This window comes from Arachis ipaensis, chromosome B08 (genome assembly GCF_000816755.2).
Source record: "Arachis ipaensis cultivar K30076 chromosome B08, Araip1.1, whole genome shotgun sequence".
Taxonomy (NCBI): domain Eukaryota; kingdom Viridiplantae; phylum Streptophyta; class Magnoliopsida; order Fabales; family Fabaceae; genus Arachis; species Arachis ipaensis.
Window position 1 is genome coordinate 88,223,961 of NC_029792.2, and position 21,332 is coordinate 88,245,292.

At 39.1% G+C, this 21,332-nt stretch overlaps 1 long non-coding RNA gene across 1 annotated transcript; it reads right to left on the reverse strand.

Moving 5' to 3' along the window:
• LOC110265602 lies at positions 1,217-1,596 on the reverse strand. The gene is made up of 2 exons (XR_002351766.1): positions 1,355-1,596; positions 1,217-1,277 (listed from the first exon to the last, which is right to left on the reverse strand). It is a non-coding gene; the product is annotated as an uncharacterized LOC110265602 (long non-coding RNA).

Genomic DNA, 21,332 nt, shown 5'->3' on the forward strand with positions numbered 1-21,332 from the left:
TCTGAGACAAATAATTTTTAAGGTTAGAACAAATATTACGATTGTAGCTACTGTCCTTTCTATTTTTTCTATAAAGTATCAAGGAACATAGTAAAACAATACTCAAATCAAACTCAATCACGTGTATGAATATCCTTTACAATTTATAATTTCTAGTTTATTAAAAACCGATACACAAGCCCAGCTTGATGGAAGCCTGAAGCTTATATCCACATATCCCTAAACTAATAAAATAAGAAGAAATTAAATAAAATCATCGACAATGTGAGAAAATCTCATATCGCAAGTTCTTTGTCCTTCTCCTACAGTATAAACTTTGTGCACATCTCAATCATATAACTCTAATTTTCAAAACAAAACCAACTCAGATTTTTCTCAAGATGCTGTGCTTCAATAATAATACTGAAAAAAAAATGACACACAAAGATCCAAGCAATTCAAGTTCACCCTTCAACTCAACGCAGAAAAAGCAAAAAGAATAGTAATCCAATGCAGCAGCCAGCAGGGGAAAGAATGTTAATGCTACCAGATAAAGATCCTTTATTCTTTGGAAAATTATGTTCTTTCTCAACGAGAAAATGAAAAAGGACAAAAAAAGGAAAACAGAGAAGGAAGAAGACCGACAAACACAAGATCCATTAAGCTTGCGCTAGTTGAGTCAGACAGCACGACAGAAATTGAAGCAAAGTACTGACAGTTAAAAAATTAGCTGCATAAGTGTCATAATATTACCATATGAAAGTGTCCATCTAAATTCTACAATATATATTCTCCCATTTCAGCAGAAATTGGAACACTCAATTGACTGCAATAATCACTGCATATGTCTCAAATCAAGCTTGGGTTCCAAAATACATTTTAAAATTCACAGGTACTTCAAGTTATTGATTCAATCAACAAAGCAATTTAAAAGCATAAGAATAATCCTCTCTTGAGAATACTCTGCTCTCTTTAAAGTGAAATTTAAACAAGAAAAAATCAACAAGAACACTAACAAAAAAAAGAATAATAATTCAGTTGACACATGGTGAAATTTAAATTGGTGATTTTAGTTTGATCTGGCAATCCACAGATAAATAACACAGAATACAGAAGCTAAAACCCCCAATTAAAACCCTAAAATGAAAACCCAAAACCTCCCAAATTTCACAGAACCATCATCATCATCGGGCGCTTACCTTGGTTGTAAGGGATCGATGCTTTGCCTCATTGGAAACCTTGATGCTTCACAGTAGAGCAGAGAAGAGGTCGCTAGAGAGCACACAGTTTCTTTGACACTGCACAGCGAGGGCGAGTGGGAGAGAGCGAGTAAGAGAATGAGCGAGAAGAAAAGAACGAGACACAAAATGCTTACTTGGTGAGCGCGGTGATGAATGGCAACGGTGAAGAAGAGATGAGCGACAACGAATCGAAGGTGAAAACCCTTGAAGAAGAGATGAGCAGCGGCGACGAATCGAAGGAGAAGCTGCGCGAGTTTGTGCAGGTAGCGTGAATTGGTGACGAATCAAAGAAAAAATATTCATTAAGCTCAGTATATAGCGCAGAGATGAGGGTTACTCGATCGAATTGAAAGGGGAAGGACGATAAAAAGCACAGAGATGACGATGGTGAGGGCGGCGCAGCGACAAGGAGCAGGGTGAAGAGGAGCAACGGTGAGTGGTGAGTGAGAGGGTTTCTGTAGCGAGAGGGTTTCTTCACGATGGTGAGGTTTGAAGGGTTTCTTCGATGGTGACAGGGTTTCTGAAAGGGGGTTGAGATGAAGGCTAAGTGTGAGTTTTGGAGGGACAAAAATTTCACTAAGTGTATGAGTTTTGCTTTCGTGAAACTGAGGAATAAAATTTATCAACTGTCAAGTTTTTTGCTCTAGATACATTAGGCATCACTTTTAAAGTGCACCCAAAACTTAACAAATAGGCTACATGATGCAGGCAGAAATTGGCGAATTAAAATTGTTAAAATATATACGTTGCAAGTATAGTTCTTAATTCGCCAGAAATCCGCCTATCAATTTAGAAAGGTGTCACAGAAAGTTGAAATTAAAATACTGGGAGTATGAATCCTAGGTCGTCTCCCAACGAGTCGCAGAAAAGTGTGCTATTTTATTAATCAGAGGTTTCCACAAAGGTTTGAATTGGGCAAACAGGAAATTAAATTGATGAATTTGAATAATGTAAATAAAAGCCTTGACTGGGAATTGATTAGTTGGAATCCCTATTATTGTTGGAATGCTCTCAGGATTAATTGACAATTAATGGTTATCCTGTTTAGTTATCCTTCACTAGGTGAAGGAAAGTCAAACACGTTGGAATGCTACGTCCGTTCACAAGTTGCAATCCACTTAATTAAAAGGGATTGGTATTAGTGATTAGGAGGCAATCCAACCATAAACCCAATTACAATTTTTCTTTCAAGCCTTCCAACTCAAGGGTTCCTTTCAATCAATTCCCCATCAAGTTAGGGAACTACTCGCTTATTGTGAATGTAAAATTCATAGCATATAAAAAGGAATTAAAGGAAGACATTGTAAATAAAAATCAAAATAATCAATTAAAAATAAAAGTAATCCTTGTATTAAATAATCCTAAGAATATTCCAATGGTAAAATTAAACAAAGCAAAGAACATGGAAGAGTAAAACAAGTAAAAAAAACGAACTAGAATGACGAAGTCTTGATGAGGTAATAACTCTTCTCAGTGTTCCAATGCCAAAAAAAGTAAGAGAAACTAAAATCCTAAGAACTATGAATGTGTAGAGAGAAAACCTAGAGGAGGAGTAAAAACTAGACCTAAAAACTAAAAATGTGTAGAATGAATGTTGTCCCTGGTTTCTGCATATTCTTTGGCTCTAGTGTGCTGTTCTAGACCGAAAATTGGGTCAAAATAGGGTCCAAAATCGCCCCCAGCGATTCTGCAATTTATGCAGATCGCGCATGCCACGCGATCGTGTCGCTCATGCGGACACGTCATTCGCGTTTCGCTTCACCACGCGGGCGCGTCATCCATGCCTCCGCGTCGCTCGTGCTTTTTTATTTCGCGTGGTCGCGTCATCCATGCAGCCGCGTCACTGCGATTTGATCTTCTCCGCGCGGTCGCGTCGTCCATGCGACCGCGTCACTTCTCGCTGGTCATCTCCTCAATTTCTTGTGTTCCTTCTATTTTTGCTAGCTTTCTTCCCAATCTCCAACTCATTCTTGCCCTATAAAGCCTGAAACACTTAACACACAGATCATGGCATCGAATGGAATAAAGGAGAAGTAAAATGTATAATTAAAAGTCTTTAGGAAGCAGTTTTCACTCATGTAATAATTTCAGGAAGGAAATATAAATGCATGCTATTTTAATGAATAAGTGGGTCAGGATCATGATAAAACCACACAATTAAATACAATACAAACCATAAAATAGTGGTTTATCAACCTCCCCACACTTAAACATTAGCATGTCCTCATGCTTAATTGAAGGAGATAAAGTAAACAAGTATGAACATGCAGAAACTCATGCAATGCAATGCAATCCTATATATATGAATGCAACTATATGATTCTTGTCCACTTGATCAAAAGTAAAGGTAGGGATACATATATGGTCAAGTGAGCTTATAAATTGAATCTTTAATTAACACAAGCTTCAACCTAACCTATATAACTTGCATAACCTTAGAATTCATACCTAGCTACCCAGAATTCCCCTTTTACATTCCATACTCATGTATCAACTTTTTATTTTAATTTTTATCATATGTGCATTGATCTTTGAATTCTCAATTCAGCATTGGGGTAATTTTGTCCCCTTATTCATTTATTTATTAATTTATTTTAAATAGAAGCAAAAATAAACATAGCTTATCAATGCACATAGATTTTTAATTCTTATAGTTTCACATGAGTAGGTATCCAAATTCCCATTAAATTATCATGACACATTCCCTTAATAACTTTTGTTCCCACAATTTCTCATATTTAATTAGCACACATAATTCTATCTCAAGCTAACGAAAGATTCAATTTGGGATATACAATTGTTTTCTGCTTAAGGCCAGTAATGTGGTGAAATATAGAACAAATGGGAATTAAAGGCTCAAAGTGGTTAACAAAGATAGTTGAAAAAGGGTAGGCTTAATTTGGATAAGTGAGTTTAAACAAATAATGGCCTCAATCATATGGAAGCATACAAATATAATAAATATTGGACATATAAGATGAAATAAAATATAGATTATAATCATAGAGAAGTAAACACACAAGAATAAAATAATTATGGTTAAATAATATAACCATGCATAAAGGCTCAAATCTTCACAGGTTGTGTGTTCTTTAGCTCAAACATCATGCTCCAAATACAACTTCAAGCAAAATTATCATAAAAATGTGAAAAATTAGTGAAATTTTATTCCAAAGATAGAGTCTTAGAAGAAACTTATTGTCTTTTCAATCAAGTAGAGCATGCATGCAACTAACCTATTACTATGCAATTTATACTATTCTATAAAAGAAAGAAAAACTAACTTAAATATCCTAATTTATTAGTGCTAGGAAAGAGAAATTACCTCCGGAAGTCAGGTACTGACCGACCTCCCCACACTTAAGGCTTTGCGCCGTCTTTGGTGCCATCTGTCAGGAACAGGAGTGGGCTAGTAGTAGTATCTCCACAGTCGGGACCATCATGGCTCCCTGTGCTGGTAAAAGAAGTGGAGTCCGGGGTGTCTGAGTCCTTGAAGTGTCCCTTGAGTATCTCCTTGAGGTGTTTGAATCGGCGCTCGTTACGGCACTCTCTTAACTTCGCTTTCTGTTCTTGCCGATCCAATTGTTTGATTATCTGCTGGAGCAGTTCATCTGTTGTAGGTGCTTGTGGTGTTGAAGAAGGAATATCTTCAACCGGAGCAGTGGGAAGGCTTGTAGTGGCTGCTGAAAGTCTAAGGTACTTCCCATTGGGGACATACTGATCATTCCGTGGAAGCATGGCTTTGGTGTCTCTAGCTCTGTAGGAGACTCCGGCTGCTGAGATAAGATCTGAGACCAAGGCGGAAAAAGGTAAGTTGCCCGCAATTTGTACGTGTCCCATGGCATTCCGGATATGTCTTGGTAGATTCAGAGGCTGGTCTGTAAGGATGCACCATAGTAGAATGGCCATGTCTGCAGTGAAGGAGGACTCGTGAGTGCTCGGAAAGACGTAATGGGACATGATCTGTGCCCATACGCGAGCCTCCAAGGTAAGTGCTGAAACTGATATTCCCTTAGGGCGGGTACGATGGTATCTGTAGATCCAACGGCTGCCAGGTAGTGCGATAACTCTGAGAACAGCTTCCCAGTCAAATTGGTACATCTGGCGCTTGAGTGCAGCTTCTTGAAAGGCGTCCAATCTTTCTGGAATAGGGGGAAGACTCAAAGCTTGTTGAATAGCCTCTTCTGTAATGGGGACTTGCTTCTGACGGACAAAGACAGACTGCAGGGTAGGCAAGTAGAAGTTAGAGTAGAACTCGACAACCCAAGAAAGATTGACCTGCTTCTGTTGTCTCTGTAGGAAACCCCATTGTATTCGTTCAATTTGCGGTTCAACAAAAGTAGCAATATTGGGTGGGAGGATAAGAAGGTGTTCGTTGTTGTAACTCCTTTCAGCCAGAATAGGGAACATCTGCTCACAGTAGCGATTTGGAAATCACACAGTGTCCTTTGCTGGAAAGGCTTTCTCCTTTTCATCAACCTTGATAATCCTCTTAACTCTTTTTGTTGAGGGCTTGACTGCAGTTGAAGAAGGCTCTGCCACTAGTGCTCTTTTAGTTCCTCTTCTTGCTGGTGGTTTGGGAGTAGCTTTCTCTTTTCCTTTTTTGGTGGCCATCCTGAAAAGGGAAGAGAGAGTAGATTGAATTCAAAGAGATATATAGCAATGAAGAGAACAAAAAAGGATGGCTGTAAATGCACATTAAAAGGTAAATGATGTCAACACACGCTCATAAGTACATGTGAAAGATCATTAATGGAAAATAGTTAGTGCATATGATGACAAGTGAATGCAAGGTGTCTATTGGCATGCCGGCAAAGGGCATGAGTAGCATAGACCAAGCATTACTTTGTAACAAACTATCACGTTTGTATTGACAATTAAATTTAATTAATATAATAGTAAAGGGGATTTGTGAAAAGCAAGCATTGAATAGTAGAATAACATAGAGAAATGCATAATGCCATATGGGCTTTTTCACAAACACATAGCATGCATGGTGAAGAAGGTATAGAAAGTATTAAAGTGAACATGCAAACAACCCTTTAAAGAAAATAATATATAATTGTCAAACAATTTGCAACAATCCACAAGCATATAATGAAAAATAATGACTCAAATAAAATTCTAACACCATGTAAAAAGGAAAGAAGAAGGAAGAAAATATGAATAATGAATAAAAAAGAAAAGAAAAGAAAATAACATATAAAATAAGAAGAATGATAGAAAAGAGAAGGATGAAGAAGAAAATAAAACCTTGTTAATGGAGGTGAGGGAGAGAGAGTGAAAGGTGAGATAGAAGGAAGAAGGGAGGAGAAAGAGATAAGGAGGGAAAAGAAAAAGTAGGATTTGGAGAAGAAAAAGATATGATAATTGGCAAAATTAGGTTGAGCTGTGCGGCGCAAGCGACGCGATCGCATGGGGCATGCGGTCACGCGACTTGCGCTTAAGGTGAGGGACGCGGTCGCATCGGTCACGTGGCCGCGTGACCCAGTTTGTGCCAGTGGCACGAGGGTTGCCTCGCACTCGCACAACTCTCTGTTCAAAATCATTAAATGCCAAATTTTAGGTGAAGCGATCGCGTGGGGCATGCGATCGCGTGAGTGGGCAGTTTATGGGGAACGACGCGGCCGCGTCGGTCACGCGGTCGCGTGAGGGGAATTGCGCGTCCAGCGCCAGTCCAGCACCACTCTAGCACAACTTTCAGCTATGCACCCGTTTTACGTCGAAAATCAAGGCACGCGGTCGCGTGGGAGGTCATTATGCCCATACGACGCGGACGCGTCGGCGACGCGGTCGCGTGGGCTGATTTATGCCATTGGCACTCCTCCAGCCACGCTCCAGCATGACTCTCTGTTCGTTTTTAATTTTTCTCTCCTCTCCTTGCCACGCGGACGCGTCGCTAATGCGGTCGCGTCGCGTGGCACCTTCCCCTTTTTTTTTTTAAATATGCAGATGCAGATGCACGAAAGTACTGATAAAGAGAAGAGTTATTGAATATGGAAAACTAAAAATAAAGAAAAGAACGATCATACCATGGTGGGTTGTCTCCCACCTAGCACTTTGCTTTAATGTCCGTCAGTTGGACGCTCCACTAGCTCAATCTTCTGCTATGTGGGGATCTTCCAAGAGGAAGATCTCAAGCTCCTTGTTTTTCTTCATCTTCTCGCCATGGTATAGCTTTAGGTGTTGTCCATTAACTTTGATAAGTTTAGAACTTGAAGGATGACTTAGGTGGTAAACTCCGTACGGTTCGGCCTTCTCTACTCTGTATGGACCTTCCCATCTGGATCTCAACTTGCCTGGCATGAGCCTCAGACGAGATTTGTAAAGGAGGACTAAATCCCCAGGTTGCAACTCTTTCCTCTTGATGTGCTGATCATGTGCAGCCTTCATCTTTTCCTTGTATAGTCTTGAGTTCTCATAAGCTTCTAGGCGAAGGCTTTCCAGTTCTTGCAGTTGCAACTTCCTTTCCGCTCCGGCGTTCTCCATCCCTATGTTGCACTCCTTGACTGCCCAAAAGGCTTTGTGCTCTACCTCAACAGGGAGATGACAAGCTTTTCGGTAAACCAAGCGGAACGGACTCATCCCAATGGGTGTTTTATATGCTGTTCTGTATGCCCAGAGTGCATCTTGTAGCCTGGTGCTCCAGTCTTTTCTATGAGGTTTGACTATCTTCTGCAAGATACGCTTTATCTCTCTGTTCGATACCTCGGCTTGCCTATTGGTCTGAGGATGGTATGCTGTTGCAACCTTATGAATTATCCCATGCCTCTTCATTAATCCTGTTAGTCTCCTGTTACAAAAATGGGTGCCTTGATCGCTCACGATTGCTCGTGGTGATCCAAAGCGACAAATAATGTGGTTTCTCACAAAGGAAACAACAGTGTTAGCATCATCAGTGCGGGTAGGAATTACTTCCACCCATTTGGAAACGTAGTCCACAGCTAATAATATATAAAAATAACCATTAGAATTTGGAAATGGACCCATGAAGTCAATGCCCCAAACATCAAAAATTTCATAGAAAAGCATAATTTGTTGAGGCATCTCATCCCTCCTGGATATATTACCAAATTTTTGGCATGGGGGGCAAAATTTACAAAATTCAGCAGCGTTTCTAAAAAGAGTAGGCCACCAGAATCCACAGTCCAAAATTTTTCTAGCATTTCTTTGAGGGCCAAAATGTCCTCCACTCTCAGATGAGTGACAGGCCTCTAAGATGGACTGCAATTCTGATTGAGGCACACACCGTCTAATTACCTGATCAGCGCCACATCTCCATAAATATGGGTCATCCCATATATAATATTTAGACTCGCTTTTCAGCTTGTCTCTTTGATGCTTAGAAAAGTTAGGAGGAAATGTGCGGCTAACTAGATAATTAGCTACAGGTACATACCAGGGAGATACCTCAGATACTGCTTGCAGGTTATCAAATGGAAAATTATCATATATAGGAGCAGAATCATCCTTAATGTGCTCAAGGCGACTCAAGTGGTCTGCCACTAAATTCTGGTTACCACTCCTATCCTTTATTTCTAAATCAAATTCTTGTAATAGCAATATCCAACGTATGAGCCTTGGTTTGGATTCCTTTTTAGATAATAGATACTTTAAAGCTACATGGTCCGAATACACTACTACTCTAGTACCAAGTAAATAAGCTCAGAATTTATCCAGAGCAAAAATAATAGCAAGAAGCTCTTTTTCAGTAGTAGTATAATTGGACTGGGCAACGTCTAAAGTCTTAGACGCGTAAGCAATAACAAAAAGATCCTTACCTTCGCGCTGAGCCAGCGCTGCTCCCACTGCATGGTTGGAAGCATCGCACATGATTTCAAACGGCTGGCTCCAGTCTGGTCCTCTCACAATTGGAGCTTGAGTCAGGGCGGCCTTTAGCTTATCAAACGCTTGCTTGCAATCTTCACTGACCTCGAACTCAATATCCGTCTGTAGTAATCTGGATAAGGAAAGTGCTACCTTACTAAAGTCCTTAATAAATCTCCTGTAAAAACCTGCATGGCCAAGGAACGAACGGACTTCCCTTACAGAAGAGGGGTAAGGTAAACTAGAAATAACACTCACCTTTGCTGGGTCTACAAAAATACCATTATTAGATACCACATGTCCTAATACAATCCCTTGTTTTACCATAAAATGACATTTTTCAAAATTCAATACAAGGTTTGTATTAACACATCTATCTAATACTCTAGATAATCCATCTAAGCAAAGGCTAAAAGAATCACCATAAACGCTAAAATCATCCATAAAAACCTCCATACAGTCCTCAATAAGATCAGAGAAAAGACTCATCATACACCTTTGGAAAGTAGCTGGTGCATTGCAGAAGCCAAAGGGCATTCTCTTGTAAGCATAAGTCCCAAAAGGACATGTAAAAGTGGTCTTTTCCTAATCCTCAGGAGCTATATGAATCTGGAAATAACCCGTGTAGCCATCTAAAAAGCAATAATGTGATTTACTTGACAGGCGATCCAGCATTTGTTCAATGAATGGAAGTGGGTAGTGATCCTTACGGGTAGCTTGGTTGAGACGCCTGTAATCAATGCAGACTCTCCAAGCATTCTAAACTCTAGTTGCTATGAGCTCTCCATGCTCATTCTTCACTGTAGTGACTCCAGACTTCTTGGGCACCACTTATACTGGGCTAACCCATTCACTGTCTGAAATGGGATAGATGATACCTGCCTCCAATAGTCTAGTCACTTCCTTTTTGACAACTTCCAAGATAGTGGGATTCAATCTTCTTTGGGGTTGACGGACAGGTCTTGCTCCCTCTTCTAAAAATATTCTGTGCTCACATACTTGAGGGTTGATGCCTACTATGTCTGCCAAACTCCACCCAATCGCCTTCTTGTGCCTCCTCAGTACATCAAATAACTGCTCTTCCTGTTGGAAAGTGAGTTCCCTTGCAACGATAATGGGGAACTTCTGTTCATCTTCAAGATAAGCATATTTGAGATGTGGAGGAAGAGGTTTTAATTCCAACTTCTGATCATGGGTAGGCTCTGGATTGTCTGGAGCTTGTGAAAATGCTGAGGTGTCCTCATTGTCAGTCAAGAAGGTCCCCACACTTGGATCTTGTCCAATGTGCTTCTCTTCTAACTCTTCCTTATGGACTTCAGCTACAGTTTCATCTATGACATCACACTGGAAGATAGAATGATCTTCTGGAGGGTTGTTTATGACTCCATTCAGATTGAAGATTACTATGCGGCCATCTATTTCAAAAGAGTATGTTCCTGAAAAAGCATCCAATTTGAATTTTGATGTCTTCAGGAATGGTCTTCCAAGTAGGATTGATGATGGCTTATCTGAGTCATTATGGGGCATCTCCAAGATATAAAAATCAGTGGGAAATGTAAGCCCTTTAATATTCACTAAAACATCTTCAGCAACTCCAACCACTGTAATAATGCTTTTATCTGCTAACACAAAATGAGCTGCCGACCTTTTTAAGGGAGGGAGCCTCAAAATATCATATATAGACAAAGGCATTATACTAACACAGGCTCCTAAATCACACATGCAATCATAAATTACTACTCCACCAATAGTACAACTAACTATACAAGGATCTGGGTCACTACACTTCTCAGGTAATCCTCCCATTAAAGCAGATATGGAACTACCTAAAGGAATAGTTTCTAATTCATGAATTTTGTCCTTATGTATACATAAATCTTTTAGAAACTTTGCATATTTAGGTACTTGTTGAATAACATCAAAAAGAGGAACGGTTACCTCAACCTTTTTGAATATTTCTACCATTTTGGGATCGGGTTCCAGTTGCTTCCTGGGCTTCCTTGCAAGTTGTGAAAATGGAATGGGAGTGGTGTTTTCTGCAGTGTCTGCACCTCTTAGTGCTTCCTTCTGTGGTTGGGCTTCTTCTTTTTCAGTTATGTCCTGTATGTCCTCTTCCTCTTCAACATCTTCTATTTCTACGACCTCTTCAGCTGAGGCGTGCTCTGGTGGGCTTGGCTCCTCCTGATTCCTCTCCTGCAGTGTGGCTCCAGACCTTAGGGTGATGGCATTAATGCCCCCCTTCGGATTGGGTAATAGTTAAGAGGGAATTCCAGTGGAACTTGAAGGTTGGTTATTGGAATTTTTCATTGATCCAATCTGTGAGACAAGAGCTTGCAGAGTAGCAGTCAGACCATTCAGACTGGCATTAATGTTATTTTCCATGGTCTGTTGACTTCGCTAAAAAAATTTTAGTAGCTCTTCATTAGGAGATGAAGAAGGGTGAGTAAATTGAGAGGTCTGCTGTTGGGTATTCTGTGGTCCTTGGGACTGCCTCAGGTGAGGTGCTCTGTAAGGTTGGTTCTGCTGCCTGTTGTTGTTATTATTCTACCTCTGATTTCTCTAATTATCTCTGCCTCCTCTATTATTGTTGTCCCTCCAATTCTGGTTAGAATTGTCATGCCATCCATGGTTATTATTTCCACCTTGATTGTACCCTTGGTTGGGGCGGTCATAAAAGTTATGAGTGGATGCCACCATGTTGTCTTCCTGTTGGAGTTGCGGGCATTCATCAGTATAATGGCTATAATCAACACAAATTCTGCAAACTCTCTGTGGGACTAACTGTTGGTTTTGCTGTAGTGAAGGAGGTTGAGCTTGTTGGACCTGTTGTTGATTCAATTGCATCTGCTTCAGCAAGTTGGTCATTTCACAGATACTCTGAGTTAGAGCAGCAGTCTCTCTGCTAGAGGATACTTCTGCAACGGCTTTTGAACGGCCTTGCTTCTGTCTGTGGTTCCTAGTAGATTCAGCTAAGTCGCTGATCAATTGCCATGACTCATCAGTGGTCTCGTACTTCTTCAATAATCCATTGCTAGCACTTTCCAATGTGGTCTTATCTTGGGGCCTCATACCCTGTGTGATATAGCTGAGCAACACTATCTTGTCGATCATGTGGTGGGGGCATGCTTCCAGAAGACTATTGAAGCACTCCCAGTATTCAAAGAGAGTCTTGTTGTCATCTTGAACAATCGTGGAAATGTCTTTCCTCAGTTTATCAGTAACTTCAGATGGAAAGAATTTCTCCAAAAATTCTTTTCTGAGCGTATCCCAGTTGGATACATTTGCTAGGGGTTGAGTGTAGTACCACTCTCTTACTTTTCCCTCAAGAGAAAATGGAAAAGCTTTCAGCAGAATTGAAGTTTCATCTATACCATCTCGCCTGACAGTAGAACAGGCTGCCTGGAAATCTCTCAGGTGCTTGATAGGCTCATGAGCAGGTAAGCCATGAAATTTGGGCATCAAATTGAGCGCGGTCTTTATTTTGAAATCTGTAGCCACCGCTGGGTGATGCGGTTGAAACGGTTGCATTGTAAAATTAGGGGCTCCTTCCTCCTTGATGGTAACTCTCCTAGGTTCTGCCATGTCTTCTGCACGTGAATCAACCGAATCAGTAGAACGGAAGCTGGTTTCTTCCTCAAGTTCACTTTCAGATCCGCCCTCAGAGCGGACTAACCGACGCCGAGCTCGCCTTATTCGTGAAATAGTCCTTTCAATTTCAGGATCGAATATTAGCAAGCGCGGATCAGGAAGTGAACGCGTCATTTGAAGAAAGAAACAGGCAACTCATAGTAGCAAAATAAAATAAAATGCAAATAAATAAATTCTAATTAATAACTTTAGCACTCTATTGCAACTCCCCGGCAACGGCACCAAAAATTGATGCGGGCAGAAAATGGCGAATTAAAATTGTTAAAATATATACATTGCAAGTATAGTTCTTAATTTGCCATAAATCCGCCTATCAATTTAGAAAGGTGTCACAGAAAGTTGAAATTACAAACACATTGGAATGCTACGTCCGTTCACAAGTTGCAATCCACTTAATTAAAAGGGATTGGTGTTAGTGATTAGGAGGCAATCCAACCATAAACCCAATTACAATTTTTCTTTCAAGCCTTCCAACTCAAGGGTTCCTTTCAATCAATTCCCCATCAAGTTAGGGAACTACTCGCTTATTGTGAATGTAAAATTCATAGCATATAAAAAGGAATTATAGGAAGACATTGTAAATAAAAATCAAAATAGTCAATTAAAAATTAAAGAAGGATGAGAAGTTAAAGAGATGAAGAAGAAGAAAGTAAGAAAAGAGGAAGAAAGAATAAGAAAAGATAGAAGAAAGAAGAAAGAATGATAATAGAAAGATAAGTAGGATTGGAGAAGAAAAGATAGAAATTCTGGCGCTGATCTGGATAAACTGTTCGTCGCATGCGACGCGGACGCGTGGGGCACGCGTTCGCGTGACTTGATTTGTGCTAGTGGCGCGAGAGCAGCCTCGCGTTTGCACGACTTTCTGTTTTGTTTGTATTTTGCCAAAATTTAGGGTGACACGTTCGCGTGGGTGACGCGATCGCGTGAATGGCATATTTTCAAAAACGACGCGGCCGCGTGGGGTACGCGGTCGCGTGATAGGGCTTGTGCTTCCAGCATCATTCCAGCCCTACTCCACCATAACTCTCTGCCATACACCCATTTACGTCGATTTCGCAGTGCCACGCGGTCGCGTGGATGACGCGGATGTGTGGGAGGCTCTTTTTCAGAATGACGCGGACGCGTCATTGACGCGGTCGCGTGGGCATGTTTGTGCCTAAGGCACGCCTCCAGCCACGCTTTCGCGTGACTTTCTGTTTAATTCTCTTTCCTTCAGAACGCACTTATGACGCGGACGCATCAGCGACGCTTACGCGTCGCGTGCATTTTTTTTATATGCAGAATGCAAATGCAAATGCAGGCTATATGCAGCTATATGCAGAGATTATGAGAAGAGTCCTTAACAAAAATTAAATAGAATAAAGTAAAATAAAACTAAGACTGAAATGGAACGATCATACCATGGTGGGTTGTCTCCAACATAGCACTTTTAGTTAAAGTCCTTAAGTTGGACATTTGGTGAGCTCCTTGTCATGGTGGCTTGTGCTTGAACTCGTCTTGAAACTTCCACTAATGCTTGGACTTCCAATAAGCTCTATCAATACCAAGTAAATTCCTCAAGCTTTGATGGAGTTCTTCACAAGCCTTGAGCTCCCAAATTTGATCCTCATGTATGCCTGGATCCCAAATCTTGTTTCTGCACCCGTCTTCAAGTGGAACATGATGATTCCATCTGGATGGTAAGCAATCTGAATTCTCACTACGGCATCCAAATAGCTTCCTAGACCCATTTTATCGAGCTCTACACCAATACTTGCACTTCAACTTGGAGTGTGCACCCGTATTGAACCTTGTAGGGCAACTCCTACTACTAACCATTTCCCTCTTACTCTTAATGCCACAAAGAGCTCTAAGTTGACCATCTGTCTCAAGCAAAGCATATTCAAGTGAGCTAATTAGGCTTAGAGATGAAAGATTTACCTACTTGAATGAAGGAATGGATGGTGATGGCTTCGGGGAAGAGGTCTCTAACAACTTGGGCAAGGTGATTTCCAGCTCCATTCCCCTGAGCTCTTCTTTGACAACTTCCACCTCTTTGCAAGCTTCTTCAATATCAACCTCTTCGTCTTGGTAGCTTTCTTCCAATTCGATCTCTTCTTCATTGTTCACTAAAGGCATGGGAGGTTGTGCTTCTTCTTCTTTGATCTCCATGTCTAGTCCAATGGGAGAGGATTCAAATGTAGATAAGAATTCATCAATGATTGAATTCATCTCTTGATCATCCCCTTCAAAGTCTTCAACCATGATATGTCTTGGAGGTTGTACACCCTCCTCAACATCAAATTCAAACTCCTTAGAAGGGGGCTCTATAACTGGGCTTTCCCATGGACATTCCGCATTTCCTAAGTCTTGAACCGCTTCTTCCTCTTCAATAATTACGGCTTCCTCCAGTTGTTCTAGTACAAAATCAAACTCCTCCTTGATGTCTTCCACTTCATGACAATTTTTCTCAAGGGTGGTGGTGCACCAGAGCTTGAGGGCTGAGTATTTGAGGTGGAGGATTAGTCCATGCGGGATATAAGTACTTGAAGAGTAGAGGTGAGACTAGTGATAGCGGTAAGTGTGGTATGAAGCTCTGTTTGCCCTTGGTGAATAACACCAAGGGTGTTGTCATCCAGTGGAGGTTGGGGTCATATGGAGGTGAATGGTGTAAAGGGGCTTGTGAGTATAGTGGTTCAAAGGTGTGTTGGGGAGGTGGTTCATAAGCATATGATGGGGCTTGTTGGTTGTCAAGAAGGGGTTCACCATATCTAATGTCTGGGCATGCATTGTAGGATGGTCGTTGTCCATGGTATCTTGGAAGGTGTTGTTGCCGAAAGGGTTGATCAGATCCTTGTGGCTCCTTCCAACTTTGATTATTCCGACCTTGATGTATGTTCCTGTTATAGCTTCCATTCCTTCCAACAACATTAGAACCAAACTTGAAACCAGAGGTGTGAGAATTCATAATAGCAAAAGAAAATAAAAACAAAAACTAATAAAAAAATCAATGAAAATAAACTCCTAAAACTAGAAACACTGACAACAATATAAGATAAAGATTTGAAAAGGTTTGATTTTTAAAATTTTAAATTTAAATTTGAAATTTGAATTTTGAATTTTGAAATTTAAATATTGAAATTTGAAATTTGATTTTGAAATAAGATAAGATAAGATTTTAAAAAAGATATGATTTTTGAAAAAGATTTGAATTTTGAAATTTAAAACTAAGATAAGATAAGATAAAAATTTTAAAATAAAAATCTGAATTTTTTTTTGTAATTTTCAAAGAAATCAATTAAAATAAAGAGAAAATATATTTTTTGAATTTAATGAGGAAAGAGAGAAACAATAAAATGACACCAAACTTAAAATTTTTAGATCAAAATAAAGAAAACAACCAAGAACAACTTGAAGGTCAAGATGAACACGAAGAACAACTTGAAAATCAAGAAAGAACAAGAAACATTATTTTCAAAAATTTTAATAACTAAATAAAAACCAATAACCTCTTAATTTAAGAAAAAGCAAAAATAAAAACAAATAAACAAGCAAAAAGCAAATATTTACAATAACCAATAATAAGGCACACGTTCGCAATTTCCCGGCAATGGCGCCATTTTGACGAACTGATTCCTGCCAGTAAAGAATTTTTATTAAAATAATCACATTGTAAGTATAGTTTCTAAACCAACAGAGAATCCTTTCGTACAAAAGTTTGGTTGTCACAAGTAACAAAACCCAATAAAATATATAACCGAAGTATTTAAACCTCGAGTTGTCTTCTCAAGGAATTACAGGGAAGTATGATTTATTATTGGTTATGGAAATTGTATATTTTTGTTTTGGGTTTTTGAAATAAGGAACAAGTAATTTAAATGGCAAGAAAAATAAATTAATAATTAGAAAATCTCTTGGCAAGGTATAAGAACTAGAAATTCTATCCCAGTTATCCTTATCAGGTGTGATGAGAATTGTTATTGCTCCCACTTAGTTAACCCTTACTAAATAAAGGAAAGTTAAGTGGACCAATCAATTTGATCCTCAAGTCCTAGTCAACTCCTGTGGAAAGACTAGCTTTAGAGCGATCCAAATCAATCAGCAATTCTCAATTTTCAATCAACTGTTGAGTCTGATAACTCAAGTGTTACCAATTACTTAACCAAAGCAAAAAGGAGAAAAATCTAAATTAAATTAAAAGCATCAATAACTGAATAAAACAATTATAAATCTGAAATACCTCAATATGTATTCATTAAGAAAATCAATCCTAACATGGAGTTCATAAACCAAATTGAAAAGATAAATATCAATTAAAGTAATAGAATAAATAAAAATAGAAAATAAATTAAAGGAACATTGAACCTGTGATTGAAGAGAAGTAGCCTAATCATAATAGAAATCCTAAATCCTAATCCTAAGAGAGAGGAGAAAGCCTCTCTCTCTAAAAACTACATCTAAACCTAAAATTATGTGAATGAATGTTGTCTCTATCATTGAATAAATGCATTCTCCCACTTTAAAGCCTCTAATCTGTGTTTTCTGGGTCGAGAACTGGGCCAGAAACAGCCCAGAAATCGCTGATTGCGAATTCTGTCATGCTGATTTTCGCAGATGCGATGCATGCACGTGATGCACGTGTCTGCGTCATCTATTCTCAAGGAAACTATAGCAAATTATATATCATTTCGAAGCCCCAGATGTTATCTTTCCAAAGCAACTGGAACCGCGTCATTTGGACCTATGTAGCTCAAGTTATGACCGTTTGAGTGCGAAGAGGTCAGGCTGACAGCTTTGCAGTTTCTTCAACTTCTTGTATTCCTTCCACTTTTGCATGCTTCCTTTCCATTCTCTAAGCCATTCCTGCCCTATAAAGCCTGAAATTACTTAACGCACATATCAAGGCATCGAATGGTGATAAGAGGGAATTAATTTTAGCAAATTTAAGGTCAAAGAAATATGTTTTCAATCATAGCACAAAATTAGGAAGGAAAATGTAAAATCATGCAATTAGTATGAACAAGTGTATGAAAGATTGATAAAATCCACTCAAATGAGCACAAGATAATCCGTAAAATAGTGGTTTATCAGAGGCCACTATTTATTGAATTATATCTCTTGACGTGTTGAGGTATATTTTGGGCCGGAGGCTATGATTGTTTGAACATGAATGAATTTTGGGCCGGAGGCCGTGATTGGATAAGTTGCACCCCTTGGTAAGTGTGGTGAAAATTGATATGTATTAATGTGTTTTAGTGTGATTGATGAAATTGGAATTTGTACGAGAAATGCCCATGATTGAATTTGGGGGTGGATATTATGGTTGGCTTGAAACGTGGGAACTTAGGTGGCCTATTGCTGGGTCGTATATTTGATTAGTATGTTGTATATTATTAGGGAAAAGATTGATGTTTGGTGAATTAATGATTAAAGAACTAGATGGGGTTAAAATTGAGACAAATGGGTAGAGAAAAGATCCATAGGACGAGCAATGATCACTATTGTTCTTTTTTCAAGAAACGGACGGGAAGCTTAAGAAGATTTTACTGAGCATTTGGTTGTGTTGGATGGTGGGAACATAGGAAGAGAGGTTTCTAATGGAATTGCCATGGTTATGACTACTCCCTTTGAATTTTTTCCAACTACTTACACCCTTGACAAGCTTCTTCAAGTTCTATTCCTTGTTCACTAACTTCTTCTGTATATTCCTTATTGCTCAAGTTTTATCTCGAAGGTTGTGCACAGTTCTCCTCAATATCAATTTCACACTTTATGGAGGAAGGCTCAACAATCTCAATGAGATCATTGATTGGAGTGGAATCATCCTGAATAATAGAGTCTATGTCTTGCTCAACTCCTCCTAAACTTTTAACCACTCCTTCCAATTTAACGCATTCAACAATCTCCCATTATTGCATTTCACACCTTGACTCCTCTTCTTTCTCCTAAGGCTCCAAGTTCCCTTTTACACTACGCTCGTTTGTTGAAACTAGTTTTTCACATCCTCTAATGGGAGTGCTTTGATTGAATGAAAGTAGTGAGGCTAAACGAGTTAAGGCTTCGGCTAAGGTAGCGATGATAGCGTCGTGACGCTTGATTGATTCTTGTTGTTCTCAGAGAATGGATCGAAGCTCCTCTTGCTCTTGGATTGATGGTTGGAACACTTCTTCCATGAGGGGTTGTAGTAGAAAGGAGGATTCATTGTGTGGGAGAAAATCTTCAAATATGGGAGGTGGTTCAAAAGGGTGAGAATATTGAAGTGGTGTATATAGAGGTAATTGTTCAAGAAGGTTATGGGAGTAGTGATGTTGAGATGATGGTGGTTCAAAGTATGGTTGTTCATGAGGCTCACAAGGTTGGTGATAAGTCTTACAAGGTTGATTGTAAGGTTCATAAAGTTGGTTGGAAGGTGGATACAAAGTTGGATCCAATGGAGGTGATTGGTGGTGGAGTGAGGCTATAGAGTATTGTGGTTAAAGACAACGTTGAGGATGAGATTCATAGAAATATAGTGATTGAGGTTCATAACCATAGCAAGGGTCACCATATCCATTGGGTTGATATGTACTATAGGAGGAGGCATGATCATAGTAGGATGGAGGAGAACATTTCCTTGAGGATTTTCCGTATGCATGTGGCTCCTCCCTCAAATGATAATTCAATCCTTGGTACAAACCATCATTGAAATTGCCATTTCCTACAACATTTCTACAATTATACCTAAAACCATAACGATGAAAATTCATAAAGAAGATAGATAATAGAAACAAAAGATGTCAAGAAATAAAGAAAAACCAACTATTAACTACTAACAAAAATCAAGAAATAACCAAAAAGAAGTTATTCACACTATTCATATATTCATAATAACCAATAATAAGCACACATTGCAAATTTTCCGGCAACGGCGCCAAAAACATGATGCAGGCTAGATACTGGTTTAGAAATTCACAAGTTATAAAACTCAAATTCATCAATAGTATAGCCCTAAACCGGAAAATAACCCTATCAAAGTTTAGAAAATTGTCACAATTTAAATCAAATATTGGGAGTTTTAAATCCCGGGCCATTCTCCCAAGGAATTGTAATCGGCTGCACAAGTATTATTGGCTATGAGAAAATGCGAGTTTGATCGCAATAAACAAGAATTCAAATAGCAAGAATTAAATAAGCATGCAAAAAATTAAACTAAAAGCAATTAAGGCAAAGGAAAAGAAATTCAAATGCAAGAAGGATCTTGGCAAGGGTTCAGAGTCAAGGATCACTATCCTTGTCATCAACCACAAACATGGCAATTATGAAGAGTTAATCCCACTTTGTTAATTCCTAAACATTGGAAAAAGTTAAGTAGGCATAATTGATCTCATTACACAAATCCTAACCAACTCACTAATTAGGCTTAGTGAAAGGATAACGTTAGAGGAAACAAAATCAACTAACAACCTTAAATCACCAATAAATATTGAACATTGGTGCATGAAATTGAACTCGCACAACTTCACCGGTAAGTGCACCGGGTCGTCCAAGTAATACTTCAGGCGAGTGAGGGACGATCCCATGAGGATTGTTGTATTGAGCAAGCAGTGGTTATCCTGCAAATCTTAGTCAGGCGAATAGAAAGATAGTGGTTGTTGTTGTAGGCGCATAAACAAAATAATAAAGAAAATAGTAAAGAATTGATGTAGAAATAATTAATGAGAAATCAGTTAAGACTTTGGAGATGCTTTATCTTTCTGGATTAATACTTCTTACAGACTACTTTAACAACGAAGGATTCATTCTATGGTAAAGCACTAAAGCTGTAAGTGATTAACTCCAGTCCTCTAAGCAAGTTAATCTCCTCTAATCCACATCAAATGCCGTTGTTAACGGTCATTTAATGTGAACGAGGGTGAAGCTCACGCAATTAATTCTCTTTTGATCTTACTCAAAACGCCATAAACAAGGTCAGATCTTCTGGATCGAAGAATGAAGCTCAATATTCTAGCCTTAACGCCATAGAAACCTCATTACCCATAACTAATGAGATTATATGTCACATATCCCAATTAGCCCAGATAAATTATTAGTTTAGGAGATGTATTCTCAAGCTTTAACTCAATACTATCCGGTCAATACTCGCAAGAACTCATGTAGAATAAGGGGTCTTACTTTCGTTCTACCCCAGATTCATTTAGATGAAGAATGACAATACATCATAGAATAGAATCAAACACATATTAAAATAGAGAAGTAATCATATTAATCCATAGGACAAGCACAGCTCCTAACCTTAACTTAGGAGGTTTAGTTTCTCATAATTTAAGAAGAAAACTTAGGTGTCTGGTAGTAAAAGATTGATCCTCTAAACCTAAGTGATCTCCTCTATAAATAGAAGATGCTAACCCTAAAAGATATTAATTTAAAATTAAAAAGTACAAGGATAAACAAAACTAAGCTAAGGAGTGCTAAAATCCACTTTGGGCCCACTTTGGTCATGTGCTTCATCCAAGCCTGGCGTTCAACTTGGAGAAATGGCGTTGAACCCCAGTTAGTGGGTGAATGCGCTGCTCCCTTGGTCCCTTGGTGGCGTTGAATGCCAGTTTTGGACGTTCATTATAACACCCCAATTAACCTAAGCCTTACCTCTAGCCGTAAAGCAAAGGTCAACCAAAGGTT